Genomic DNA, 15,559 nt, shown 5'->3' with positions numbered 1-15,559 from the left:
ACAGCTTAACCGAGAGCATACAATGACTGTATGTGTCTTGGTCAGCTGTGTAGATGGATAATTACTGGTGATTCCTCCCCATCCCCAAACTCAAACCAACAGGCAATGAAACCATAGCACATATCCTACAAGTTGCCTAGTTATTATAAATTTGGGATAGGACTAGTGACAAATGTGATTTTATTCTTTCCTTAAAACATCTGGCTGGTAGTGGTATTCATGGAAAATATTGATCAAAATAACTAGCAGTCTATTTAATTTGGGAGAGAAATCAACCTTTACAAGAAAATAATTTTTCTCTTGTGGTATGAAATAATATATAATCATATTAATTTAGTCTAGAAATAAGGTGAAATTATCTATTATCCCACATTCTCCTTAAATACACATCATGGGCTATAATAACTTGCAGTTTTCTTCTGCCTTGAAGGAAAAATGTTCTAGCTGAAAACTTTAGAATCATATAACCTATATTTTATTGGTAGGGGTGGGGGTGTCTCAAATATGGAAATTCCAAACTGGCATTTTTTCTAGAATGCGAGAGGGCTCACTTTTCAGATGTGACCTTATCCTGAACTTCTCTGAAACAGCACAATCGAATGTATTTAACTCTATCAGTTTACTGAAATTTGAAGCTACTTACCTCTCTACCTATTATTTCTATATCTATAGATACCAATTATTATCAGTAAAATGAGAGTCTAAAAGCTTCAGGTATTCAAAACCACTTTACATGAAAACATGAGTGATTATTGGTACTGATTGAAAATGTTTTACATATTAATATCAGTTACTATGTAGGTCTTCCCTACATAAGCAAAATCACTGAAAGATTAAAAAATAAAAAACCATAATAACTAATTGTAAAATCCTCAGAGTATACTCTTAGTCTCAACCTACTTTGAGGAGGGAAAAGGAAATAAGTTACCAATTTTTGTTTCAGGTAATTGCTATGGCCACAGTTACCAGGAAAATTTTTCAAAAGCAAACTCACAGAAGTACAGTGTTTTTATATTCAACAAATTCCACCAAATAGGAATTTGACAAAGGTCCCATGCAGTAACACCACAACACACCATCCTATACCTACATATCCATATCACAACCATTCTCAGTGGCTCACAGACAAAAACAATAGATATTCCTCTGAGCAAGAATATGAGGCAGCATGCCCTAACCTATGTTAGGCTTAGGAATGTTTGGCAATACTAACACTTAAAAGGTTTTAAGTTTTTATGAAAGTGGTTTTATAAGCTTTAATATATAGATTCATATATTTTGTTAGTGATAATTTTAAACAAATACTCTACCAATTTAGTTCATGAATCCAATTTTTGACAAGACTGAGAAAAAAATTAAAGCCTTGCAAAATGGAAACATGTCCATCTTTTGTTGTGAGTGTTCATATACTTAAAAACATTCTTTAGAGAATACCATTTACCAAGCATACTTGGCCCAAACATCTGTGCTCTATTGTGTTTTCTGAACAAATCAACCCATTCAGGGGCTATAAAACAAGAATTCATATAAAAATGTATGTAAGGAAGACACATCTCTCTTTTTAAAAGCTCATTCATCCATGGTGAAGCTATTAAAAGAAGGTTCAAGTTAACAATAAAGAACAAGGGATAATTGTGTGGATATCTGTGGCGAGGAGGTCCAGACAAATGGTGGCGGGGTTAGAATGATGGAGACCCAGTAACCAGATAGACCACAAGATGTCCTCTGGGGCTTATTTGAGTAGAAATAAAAGAAGAGAATCTACACAGATGTGCCAAAGATCCATGGTAAACAGTTGGCAGACATTTCAGTTAGTGAGGAAAGCATGGTGCCAGGATATGCTGGGGTTATAGGAGAAGAGTCCAGGCAGAATATAGGGGAGGTGGTGGAAAAGAATGAAAAGAAAGCAACCTAAAAAAGTTTAGGAAGAAAAGCAGTCAGAGCCTGGAAATTACAGCTCTAACATATACCAGGGGAGTAGGTTTAGAAATAAATCTCTGATACCACAAAGAATGCTGGTGCTAGAAAAACTGGAATAGTGGGGAGGCTCACAAAGCAAGGGGTAAAGCACAGGTGACCCTGCTTCTGAAAATCAAAGAATTCTCAAAAATGGTACAGGGTCATTTCCTTCTCGGCAGTCTGTATCAGAACCTGCTTGGAGTAAAGGCAAGCCATTTTCAAATTACATAATTTGTTCTGCCCCAATCCAGCCTCCCGTCTGCTTTAACAGAAAACTGCATAGATAGATGTATTGGGGACATAAAAAAGGCAGAATGCTGAAATAGGGGCTTGGTCCTAAAAAAAATAAAAAGAACAAGGAGCTTACTATAGCTCCTGAGCACAGTATCAGAAATACAGTTGCATTAAAGTCAATCTTGGGGCTGAGCTGTGAACACCAGGCAGCTGATATAACAGGAAGCTAGCTCATGCACCTTGGAATCAGGTTGTCCAGGGTTCAAGTCCAAATCTGCTGCACATCACAGGCATGTTTTTAAGCTCACTGGTTCTCATTTTTCTACGACTACTTTAGATCCTCACAATCATGTGTTTAGAAGCCAAAGAAATTGATGAAGAACAAATTTGAAGTTGGAGGGAAAGTAAAGATCATGAATATGGGCTCTCAGCAAGCCGTGGGAAGGAAGTGCCGAGGAGGATCTGGGGCCCTCTATGTAAATCCCAAGAGGCAAGTATTGTGAAATGGCTGGCGGTGGACCCCTCCCTTTGTGTTCTTCTCAGGTTCCTAGCCACCACCTGCCATCTATGATGAGGGTCTCTTTCTCTCTCTCCCCTTTGGTTCTCTGAAGAATGAACTATTGTTTCAAATATTAAAAATAATAAATAACACAAATAGATATACAAGTACAAATCAAGACAAGTGTTAGAGGATGCAGTGAGAGAGTATAATGGGAATCTGATTTAAATATGAGTGTTGGGTCTGAGAAGTGGGGAAGTAGAATAAGTAGAAGTTAAATGTGTAAAGAATAGGAGAGGAGTTTCTAGGCAGAGGGAACAGCATGACTTCTATTTTAGCAACACTGTGATAATAACTCTAAGAAGCAGTATCAATATCTGTCTCTGTTATTCAGAAACCAGGTAAGCTTTAGAACTCATTGACCCATGAATGATTTGGTGCTTACAAATTAAAATATAATAATAATAAAGCCAGTGATGCTTATATTCTTAAAGAATGAGGCTAAATCAGCAATATAAGATGAGAAATTAAAATACTTTAAATAGTAAATATATGGATATAGTCATTTCCTTTGTGATCTAACATGTGTCCATCACTTTTCCCAGGCCTCAATGCAGGGAAAGAGAAAAAAGTAAGAAGCCTTTGTAATGTTTAAATAGTTTTCCTCCAAGTTCACCAACTTGTCACTGATGTTTAAGGACTTAGGCCCTCTCACATCCCTCCAGAACAGTGCTGGAGGTTCTGTGCAGTGTCTCACATGTGCTCCCTGGATTGGGATTTGGCCTCTTCAGTTTCTTCTTCATTTTCTTCTTTTGGCTAACGAACCTTAAAGCAGCAGTTCTCCTTCATGTTCACCTTCACTCCACCTGGGGTTGGCCGCAGGTTGTTGGTCAGCAAAGGAGAGCTTTGCCAGACTGTAATATATGTCTTGAGGCAATTAATTCATATAAAGGGCTCTACTGAATGTACCTAAAAGTGGCTTCTCCCATTATAGAAACTTCTGGCACTACTTCCTGTCAATGCAAGTAGTTGTTCAAAGCTTCTGATATCCCTGTTTCATAGAGATTATACTGGAAAATAAACTAGATTTTACTCATTTCTGGAGAGTTCTTTACATGAGGATTAAAACTCATCAGCCCTTTGGAACTGTAGGGGGTAATGGGTAAAACAACTCCTAATGATAAGTATAATAGTCACAAACAAGTTGATGCTGTAAACCTTATCAATATACTTTTCATTTAGACTTTCTGAGTACTAGAGCTCCATCCTCATCTACCCAAAACACCCATTAACCTCGGCAGATATTTGGGTATTATGAAGAGAAAGAATAAAATCCTACCTGGCCTCTGAGATCAAAAGAGACTGCTGTTATAAGAGTAGAATGTTCAGGATCCCCAGTGCCTTTGCTCCCTGTTTAGGTTATAAAAATGCTCAGGGGATTCACTATGGTGTTGAGGGCACGCTCCATCTGGATCAAATGAATGTAAAGAGAAGATAAGATTTGGGGCAAATGGAAGAAATGCTTGACCTTTTCCAGGCCTAGGAAATTTGTGGGAAGGAGAAGGGAAGAGAAAAATAAAATGGATGTTAGTCAGATAGGTATCTTTGATGTCCTCTCTGGTGAAAAGGAGAGAACATTCCAGAGAGGTCAGGGAGACACTGAAGGCAAAGAAGAGCTTTTCTCTCTCCACATTTAGACTCCTGGAGAGATGTTACCTCTAGAGGAAACACCTTCTAGTCACCAAGATGGGCAGTGGCCACAGCAATTTGGCAATACTACATGGTCACGTGGAGGAAATCTGCAAAGGTTAACTTTCTGGTGTCACCCTGGGTTTCTAAACAACTGAGACTCTGGCTGGGGGGCTTGTCATACTGGTTTGACTACATGACTTCTTACCAGAAGCCAGTGTGAGGCTCATTTGCCAGAGAGAGCTGCTCAGCCCTGACCTCATGGAAAAGACCAGCTCATGAATCTCACCTCAGCTGCAAATGACAAGAGGACTAGGAACACAGCAAAGCCCAAGGCCCTGGCCCTTCCCTACTTAAGGTTATGTGCTCACCGCCACTTTCTCCCTATTCTCAGACATTAATTTAGAGAGAGAAAGAGCATTTGCATGACTATTTAATGACACTTAATGGACTATGTAAATCACACTAATATTGATACCAGATGGTTCATTTATTCTTACGATTGTTTTACTTTTTTTTTGGAAGACGGTGAATTGTGTAAGCACCTTAAAGCCAAAGAGTATGTTTCATTCATTGTCATATCTCTGAGTAATTGACCCATGACTCTACATGTAAAGGAAGTCAAAACATGACCTTTAAATGAATAACTAGTAAAGAGATATTTTTCCATTTCAATGGTTCACAAACTCCTAGAGAGCAGCTCATGGTATCTTAAAGTTTATCTCCCTATTTCCACACTTCCCTAACTCAGTGCTCTCAAAGTAAATCATGAGTAAGAAGCCATATCTATATGGATTGAAGAATTTTTCTTTGTTTCACTGTCCTTTTTGTGTTGGGAGGAGGGAATTACATCCAGTTTGTGAAACCTACATCCAGTTTGTGAAACCTAGAAGAGATTTTCAGTCAACACACAAAGGTTCACAGAAGTTGTTTCTTCCAAGAATAATCTCCCAGGGTCCCATTCAACAATAAATATTGCCCAACTTCCCCACGCAGAAGTCAGCGTAAGGCTGCAAACACTAAGGAAATTGCCTCTGCGTCCAGCCAGCTGATTTGGCAGGCCAAAAGCCAATGCACAAAGAAGGTCTGTCTCTGTTTGTTTTCCTCATACTTTTCCTCCTTTCTGAGCAGTAAGCCACGGAGAGTTATGGCAAAGCCTGGGAAGAATGTGTTAGAGATTCCCTCTTCCCGCAGATCCCCCTAATTACAAAGAACCAAAGTTTTTGCTTAAACTTACTGGGTAGTCATGATTCTGACCACTGGACATACTGCAAACATGGACTTCTGTAAACTTAACTCTAAAAAAAGTCTTGGGAGGAAGGCCTCTGAATCTTCAATCACTTTGTTTCATTTTCAGGCTCCTTCTCCTAGAAATTTTAAAATAAAGACAACAGCCATTTTATGACTCATTGGCTTTGTTACCCAGGAGAATCCATAGGGACATTCTTCAAGTGTCATAGATAGAGCACCAAAATAACAAGCAGTTAGGTATCTTAAAAGAACAAAAGATCAGGATTTAAGAGATGTAGCTTATGATTCTAGTATGAAAAAAGCCACTGGATCCTTGCATGACAAGAGCCAAGTTCCTTTACTTGTCCAGGTCTTAATTTCCATCCTGAAAAAAAGGAGGCCTTATACTAGTGTTTGAAATTCAGTCATACAGGATAGTTTTTAAAACATTCACTGGATATAAATCTTGACACTCTGGCCTGAATTATACTTATTTTTTTCAAGAATATTTTTAGGTGATTTTGTAAATCCTTTTTCTTGTTCATTAGTTTGTATTATTCTTAAATAAAAACTTTCCATCCCCAGCTATCTATATACCCTAAGATAAAATTCACACAGGAAATATAGAATAAATATTTGATTCTTTCCCATTATCATGCATTATATTATCAAAGCCAAGAGAGCCATGATTTATGCATAGTTTTTTATTGGTGATTTTCTCTTTGGAGTTCTGAGTAGCTATCTCTTCTAGATCATTGTGTTTATGCTAACAGAAGCAAGATGTACTTTGTTGGTGATATTCAGCTGAAATAAGGTATTTGTTACAGTCAGTCCTGGTCCATTTACTAATTTCTGAATTTTAAAAAAAGCTAATGTTTTATTAATCAAAGGGCTGTCATGCTGTATAATCTTCATCTGGGCAATAAAAAAAATCTGTTGGGATAAACTAGGTAGTCTCAGTGAGAGAAGTAAAGTTTTATTAATAGAGAAATAACATCAGGGGTGCCTGGGTGGCTGAGTTGGTTAAGCATCCAACTCTTGGTTTCAGATCAGGTCATGATCTCAGGATTATGAGATAGAGCCCCACATGGGGCTCTGTGCTCAGTATGGAGTCTCCTGGAGATTCTTTCCCTCCCCCTCTACCCCTCTCTCTCCCCTTCCTTCTCCCTCTCTCTCTGGAAGAAGGAAGGAAGGAAGGAAGGAAGGAAGGAAGGAAGGAAGGAAGGAAGGAAGGAAGGAAGGAAGGAAGGAAGGAAGGAAAAGAAAAGAAAGAAAGAATATTAGTGAGATACTGAAAAGCCTGCACAAAAATTAGTGACCTCGTGTTAAGAAGTGCCATGAAAAAGAGATTTGCCGTATACATTTAGAAGTGGATGTACAAAGTGATTAAATGAAATTGTTGCTACAGTTTGTAGTGAGTAGGCAAAATGTATGTCAATTTGTTTGAAAATTGTATAGATATCACAGGGAGGATATGCTTTTAGGCATTTTCATAAAAGTATGCCATTTATAGTTTTTGAAGTATTAGCTTCTATTATGTTAGATATTAGCTTCTATTTTGAAATGGAACTAAATACTCTAAACATACTGTCTTATTATTAATAACCACTTGATTTTATTAATTTCTCAAGAATATCTGGGCTAGGTGGGCCTGAGTGGCTCAGTTGGTTGGGCATCTGCCTGAAGCTCAGGTCATGATCCCTAGATCCTGGGATTGGAACCCCAAATTGGGCTCTCTGCTCAGCAGGGAGTCTGCTTCTCCCACACCCTCTGCCCCTCCCCCACCACCTGTGCACACATACTCTCTCTCTCTCAAATAAGCAAATAAAATCTTTAAAAAAAACTGGGTTAGCAACATCCCATACCTACACTTGGTCGAGTAAGCACAAATATCTAAAAGAAATCAATAAAGAACATGACATATGGAACCATTACTTTTCCAGTTACAGGTGATTATGTTCAGAAAAGAATGCAATAATTCCTTAATATTAACTCTACTTAAATTTCCATTTTCCACCTTTGTCTCCTGCCAGAAGCACAATAATTATTCCAAACCTGGGCTATGTAATAAATGTCTGGGAATAGTTTACTTGCTTGAGCTGTTTCTCACACTAAGACATAGAACATGTGGTATTCCACCATCTGGGTCCTTTATATGTGACTTTTCCTACTTCTCCACCAGATTTAGTCCTATGCTCTGAAATACAGTAATGCAAATAATAAGATATTATTTCACCTTTGGCTCAACCTATTATTGAAAGAGCCTGAGGAAGTCAATTAAAGTGTTCATTTGAAGTAGTGTTGAAAAAAATTCTGTATTGGAAAATAATGCAGAAAGTGCATTTGTATTTTAAATTTCTAAAACTATTACCAAAGTATCAGGAGTTTACAGCTTGATGGTAATCCTCCAACAAAAAAAAAATTGAAGGAGAAATCTAGGAATCAAATGATCACATTTTAACCTGTAACCTGGGAGCATGATGAAAGCATATTAAGAATTTTTAAAAGTCAAATACTAGCAGATGTGGAATATGGTACAAAGTACAAACTCAACAGGCATTCACATAGAAAAGAACCATGAGAATAAAAAGCTAAAAGGAGTTTGTTGAGGTTATTTTAGTCTGTATTCAAGTAGGATGGGCTCAGCCAAATTTGCCTAGAAATTTGCATTGGTCTACCCAACCTGGATGCCTGCTAAATAGGTCTAGAATACAGAGATAAGTAGTCAACGAGTGGGTGAAAGTATGTCCTGAAAAATACAGAGGGGAAACATTCCAAGTGCTGGAATATACAACACTGTATATATTACATTACACAATGTACTCTTGAAAATAAGAACACTGGTTCTTCTGGATACTTCTTTGTGGATAATGTTCTTGAGAAGGGAATTTCTTGAGTTTCTCCCCTGACCCTCATTCCAGGTTTAGGCTGAACACATCTATACGTAATCTACCAAGCAGATGATTTCTTTGGGACTCTTACCTGGTTTTGCCCCACAATCACCAGAGCTCCTACAAGGTCCTCACAAAAAGTCTAACATCGTTCTTCAAGAGTTTTCTATGACCTACAGAGCTCTGTAGTTCTGGCCCCAGCTTCCCTCATCAAGTTCAACTGGGGACACTCTATTACCCTCCAGCTACTCTGGATTTCAGTCAGTCTCTAAAATACCACAAGATCTTTTCTGTTCCCTCCCCTTCCCTCTGCCTGAAATGTTTCTCCCAAGTTCTTTGCATGTGCGATGATCTCATTCTTTAGATCTCAGCTTAAATACAATTTTTCAGAGCATGTTCCTCTGAATTCTAGGTAGAGTGCTTTTACTTCAGGTAGAAAGGAAACTGTCTCCATTATTATCTATAACAGCAACTCATTACTCTCTCAATTATGACTTTGCTCACCTATTTATTGTTGGTTTTCCTCACTGGAATGCAAACTGGTCAGGGAGAAGTTCGGCCTTGTTCATTATTGCCTCTCTCGTGTCTAGTACATGGCAAGCCTCAGCATAACGCTGTTAAGTGAATGAAGAGAAGAATGAAAAGGCTTTACAGTGAAATGAAAAGATAAGAGGAAGAGAGAAGTACATGTGAACAGTGAAAGAGAGGAGAGAGAATTAGGGTGGGCGGTTTATTTCTTGTGGGGAATTTTAAAACCCTTCATTTTCCCCCAGAACCTAAGCAGACAATATGAGTTGTTATTAGCATATCCCAGGATCCTTTAGGGATATAACCATAGAATTTGACCTTAGGAAGCAAAGGAAAATCGGAGGAGAATCTCTGAAATACCACAAAAATAAAAGTCTTCAGAGACTGTGGAAGGACTGAGCCTCTTGACTCATTCATAGACTGGTTACCTTAGCCATCAACCATGCTTGTAAATTGGGAAACTCAGCTAGAAGATTAAAGTTTAAACATCTTAAGTGTGTTTACTCAAATGGATAACGAAAATGGAGGACAAAAATTGGAAAACAATTGTTAGACTATTATTAAACCTTTGGGAATGAGATAAGATGAGAAGGTGCACATATGAGAAGGTGAGGAAGAGTTAGTGCCAGGACACGGCCGAGATAACCCTGTGGTGCTGCGTAGTCAGAGCTCTCTGTTTACAGAAGGCCTGCCATCCTCCTCGGGCTTGGCTCAGGAGCTAAGCTGTGTCGGTGCAGTGTACCAGTGAGAATGACTGTTTCCACTGCTATGAGGTTGGAGCAGCTTTTTCCTGATGTCTCGTAAATGGGACTTGGACTGTAAAATAACAGCAACAAAGAGAGGGTAGACAACATAAGCGTTTTCCCATCAGCATGGGGATTTCATTCCTCCCTGCCAAGGGTTCTCATTCTGCATTGAGCAGTAGGCTGAAACCCGCTGAGCAGACAGCTGCTGCTGGCCTGGAGCCCACTGTGGACCTGAGGAGAATAAGCCCCACTCCATTCAGGGCTTAAAATAAAGCTGACTCACCACTTTGGAGATACAGAATGTGTCAGCCTGGGGAGGGCTGAGGTCAATGCTTGAGATCGTCTTGGGTCAGGCAGTAATAGAGGCCTTCAGGAGATATGTTAACCAAGCCACAAGCAACATTATTTCCATTCACCCGTTTGAATTATTTGTCCTGTTTACTATGCGAAAGATGGATAGGTGGATTTTCCAAAATTATTTTTGCTTCTCCACTGATTTCAGAAAATTAAGGATGACTCTCCAGACCTAAAACTATTTCTAAAATACCACTTTCTGAAGGGATTATAGAAATCTCCTAGGCCAGTGCATATGTGGTCCTAAATATGTAGGGGCATGCAGGACCCAAGGTTCATCACGAGGAACCCCTCCATTCCTGTTCTTTTGTGCCCCACAGTGGTGGCAGAACTTTGAGAAATAGATTCAACACATATTTTCACAAATTAAATTTATCAACCAGAGAAAAGATGAGACCATAGCTTTTTAAAATAGCCAAATAATGTAATTACAAAGGTTTTCTCAGAGGTAGCTCCCGGAGATTCATCTTCCTTTTTGACAAAGGATTCTTAAAAGCATATAATAATTCACCATATACAAAGACTATGTGTCATCAGAAACAATTTATGAAGCAGTAGGAGAAGATTGTATGTGGCAGTATATTAAACACTTCTCAAATACATAAACAGCTGGAGTTTTTTTCATATGCAAGTAATTTAAGTTTTCTATTAGTCATCTCCTGAACTTCAGAGGAAATTGGACACCATATAAATGACATGGAAACACTGAAAGACACTGAAACACCGAATGAATACATCTAAGAAACTGGATAACATTTTAATGATGTGCATTTTGTTGTAGATTGGTTCTTTGAAAATTGGCAAACTACTTCTGTTTTTAACAGAGGGATCCAGATGGACCAGAATGTTCCAAGTTCTATTTTTTTTTATCATTTCATTTATTATTTGTTGACACCAACTATTTGCCAGGCACTGTGAAAACAACTAGATGTATAAAAATAAAAAAGACATGATCCATTCCATTATGTAACTGGTTACCAGAGGAAGCAGGTTAATTTGCATGTTGAATTGTAGTTATGTCCATGAAAAGTGTCCCCCAAAAGAAATAAGTGACATTGAAAGGACTTGTAACAGGATTTCTTGACATTCTGGAAGGTCAAATGAGGGTTCTCTGATGAAGTGGCATTAATCTAAGATCAGAAGGGTGAATAGTTACTGGATAAAGAAGAGGAGGAAGGGAATTCCAGGCAAAGGAACAGCATGTGCAAAGGACTTGGAATGTAAAGAAGCTTAGCACCTTAGTAACTGAAAAAATGCCAAAATGTCTGAAACATCAAAAGCCAGAAGGAGAGTGATGGTAGATGAAGGTAAGCAGGACCTTGCTGATTTTTTTAAGTCAAAACTTTGGGATTTTATTTTAGCAGTCAATTGAAATCATTAGAAGTGTATTTTTAAAATCTGTTTTTGTTGGCTATTTAAAAGAAATAAATTGACAAAAGAAACAAGGATGTATCTAGAGAGATGCATTTAGTAGCTATTGCAAAAGTCCAGAAGAGATCATTTTAGCACTGAACTTGAGTGGTAGTAGCAGTAGAAATGGTGGGAAAAAAGTAGGTGACTTTGCATTAGAATGAAGAGTATTTGATTTACCTGGCACACGGTGAGCTTCAATAAATATTTGTTGAATAAATGAATGACTAGTTTTGCATTTAGGATTGAAAACTTATTAAATGTAAAGTTGTTCTCTATTCAAAGCATTGTCCACAGATCTAGCAGCATCAGCATCACCAGAAAATTAATCAGAAATACAGAATCTGGGCAGCCCAGGTGGCTCAGTGGTTTAGCGCCAACTTCAGCCCAGGGCATGATCCTGGAAACCTGGAATTGAGTCCCACATCAGGCTCCCTGCATGGAGCCTGCTTCTCCCTCTGCCTGTGTCTCTGCCTTTCCTTCCCTCTCTCTCTCTCTCTGTCTCTCATGAATAAATAAAATATTTTTTTAAAAAAGAGAGTACAGAATCTGTGGCCCACCAGGGACCTAGTAAGAATGGGGCCTTTAATGAGATCCCCAGGTGATTTGTATCCACATTAAAGTTTGAGAAGTGCTCCAAAGTAAGGCAACATTGGGGCCGAGACACACACAAAGTTAAAAGAGCAGGCTAGAATCAAACCAAAAGAAGGAAATGCAAGGACATATTTAAATTATACATAGATCAAGAATAAGAACCTATTCGAGATGGGCTTGGTACCTAGGCTAATTAGGTAAGATTTCTTATGGAAACTCATCACCAAAATAAGCAAATTAAAATTTCAAATTCCAAAAAGTGTTAAGACAAAACGCTAGTGATGACTAGCAGTGAGATGGCTTTCTCTAATCATAACGGTAACAATAATGATGATTCATAGTAATGAAAAGAGTAAGATGTGTCTTACTTGATAGTTATTCAGTGCCTGCTTTTATATACTTCTTCTGTTGGAAAAACCCTTAAAAGTATGAGAGGAAATGGCTTTGTATTTTATGGTGTGTGCAAGAAAATGTTGAAATTCTTCTTTACTCCCATGTATTTTGGCAGAGACTAATTTAAAAAACAAACAAACAAACAAACAAAACCCCTGAGATCAATACTGAAACCACACATAATAACCCCATAAAATCTGTATGCCTTGTATATAAAAAATATCATGTTGAGTCATTTCTATAGAGCAAGCACAAAAATATTGAAACATAGAAAAGATGTGTATGCAGCATTGCTATATCATTATGAATCTTGATAGGAAGAAAATGCTAGAAATAGTTCTGAACTACACTCTTAACTCAAAGTACCATATAACCAAGGTTACTAGGCTGCTTACCATTATGCACTAGATCAGTTCCATATACCTCAAATGTATAGGGGGCAGGGAAGGAAAGCCACAATATTTCATGTATCCTAAATATATTCCCCAAAATAGATATGGTTCAGTTGTGCTCAATGGCTCCTGAGGTTACAGAACATCATTCTTTTCTAAAGGTCTAGTTGGCAGTTGCTTTCCCTTACTCTCATCTGCTCCCTTGTGTTTATTTTATATTCATGCACATGACAGCAGAGTTACTGAATCAGCCATGCAATCTTGCAATTATTGTTTTCAGAAAAACGCACATGACAGTTATTAGATCAACAACTGAAAAACTCAAAGCAGTTACTTAATATTATTATCATGTGTGCAGAACTTGAAGAGGACACAGAAGGAACAGCAAGAATGTGGCAAGACCTAAAAATTTGACCTTCAGGAAAAAAATGAAAAAGGTGACTGGTTTGACCTTGAAAACAAGAGGCTGGGGGAGAAATTAGAAGCCTTAGTATATGGAAAAACAGGCTTGAAAGGAAGAGTTTTTAGGACTTGGTCAGCAAGACAACAGAGGGACACAGAGTTTTAATGACCAAAACAGAAGCTGAGGATTAACCTTCAAGGGATTGGAGGACCCTAGTAGAGTGGCTGCTAATGTCAGGCTTTAGCTTCAGCGGTCCTGAATTTAAAACTTGGCTCTGCCAAGTTAGAATAAAACTGACCCAAACACTGGATAGAGGGAGACAGTGGACTGCTGTTTTTGTATTGTTTTGAAAGGGCTGGAGCATGAAAGGTGGGAAGTATTTATCTGAATGTTCTTCTAGAAGAAGACTAGAACATATAACCTTCACCTCTGTTTTGTATTCTGTCAACTACTTGGTAAATTCATGTTTTCTTAATGCCCTTCCCCTTTTTTGGAGCATCAGTCCTGAAGTCACATTGCCTGGGTTTGAGTCCTGTGTTGGAATATTTCCCACTTATTTATTCTCTTGAAGTCTCAGGTCTCATACTTGGAAAATAGAAATAATAATAGTACCAGTCTTGTATGTGTTTTGAAGGATTAAACGAAACTTTTCACACTGAGTAAACTCTCAATAAATGTAAGGTCTCCGCATTGTTATTCTTGGCCTGTGTAGAGCATTCCCTGAGGTCTATGTAGAAGTCAGAGATGAATCAGATAATGAACCTGAACTGGAAGAGTTTTTAGAATCAAGTAGGGGAAATGAGACATGGATTCAGATGGCTCTAATAAAGAGGAGTAAATCTGCCTCAAGAAAGACACAGGCAGTAATATGAGCATTTAAAGACACAAGAACTGACTTTCAAGTGGGGAGGAAGACACAGGGGCACAATTTGTGGAGAAGGTGGTATTTGATCTGGATTTAAAAATACAAAAAAGAGTTTGACCATCTGGAGATGGTGTGGCAGGAGTGGTGGGAGTGGGATAATGCATTCCTAGCTAAGAGAACAGGACAGGCGTTCATTAGTAGGGTTTTCAGATTCTGCTGCTGACTTGAAGATTTGTTTCAACACATTTTCTGGCTTAAGATATTACAACTGCTAGATTTTCAGCAGTCATTTGGCCTCCCACACGCCAGCCCCAAAGCAGTGACACATCATTTGCTAAGAAGCAACAACCATTTCAATGAAATACCATGGCCTAGCATCACTACAGCCCTCATGAGTTTTCATTGTTACTCCATTGTTGAATTTACTTCCTAATTTTATCGTTTAATCATCTACATTGTGTAAGAACAGTAGTTTATTCATGATTGTTAAAAGGGAAGAAAAAACTCAAATATTCAAAACAACCTTTTCAGATTCTAACCAAGTATAAAACTCAAACTATATCTTTTCAAAACTAATGTTTCATTTCATACTATGATTAAAATGTAGAAAATCCTAGACATCAACAAATTAAAGATGCTAGAAAAGAATGGATTCATTTTCTGAAACACATAGAATTTATTGGGATTAAAATACTAGAGGGAAACATTCTTGGCAAAAGATATTCTTGGTTTTCCTTCAGGCAATTAGTTTGGAAACTTTTGCATAGTTGTAAGGGACTGACTCCCATACATATTTGTTTTTATCTTACCTCCTCCTATACATATAGTTTTTAAAAAATATACATTTATAGAAATTAAATGTTACATTTGTGTGTTCCTGTAAAAACCCTAATTGTGTAGCATGGGGTTTAAATTCTTAACTCTACTAAGAGGGCTTTATTTTCTGAAACATTGCATGATTATTAGCCAGTCAAAATTAGGCACAAGAAAGGGAAGACGGCATCACTTCGCAACTTGACCCAGGCTGAGAAAAAAACAGTATCAGGTACAGATGAAACTAGTGCACACGGGAACCATTCACGCCCTCCTCTGAGGAGTCCAAATGAATCAAATATGCTTCTCCGACTCACATGGAAATGGCAAACAACTGAACCCAGGTTCTCAGTGAAACTGTTAACTTTGGCCATAAGCAATGGCATTTCCCCTTTGTTTGGAATGAAGTTTCCTCTGAATTATAATATCACAAATTGTTCAAAATTAAACCTAATGCGTGATCAGATTACCTATGATAAAAGCAAAATTTACAATCTCATCAGAACTGATATGAACTGAATCTAATCTAATGCAGATTCCCCTGATTGGGTTATATTTC

General features: G+C 37.9%; 1 pseudogene; it reads right to left on the bottom strand.

Annotated features, from left to right (window-relative positions):
* LOC111098517 overlaps positions 1 to 15,559 on the bottom strand; it is an 81,390-nt pseudogene that overhangs the window by 42,155 nt on the left and 23,676 nt on the right.

The sequence above is a fragment of the Canis lupus genome, chromosome 13 (genome assembly GCF_011100685.1).
Source record: "Canis lupus familiaris isolate Mischka breed German Shepherd chromosome 13, alternate assembly UU_Cfam_GSD_1.0, whole genome shotgun sequence".
Lineage (NCBI taxonomy): Eukaryota > Metazoa > Chordata > Mammalia > Carnivora > Canidae > Canis > Canis lupus.
Note: the sequence above shows the minus strand (reverse complement) of the source record. Positions and strands in the feature narration are given on the sequence as shown.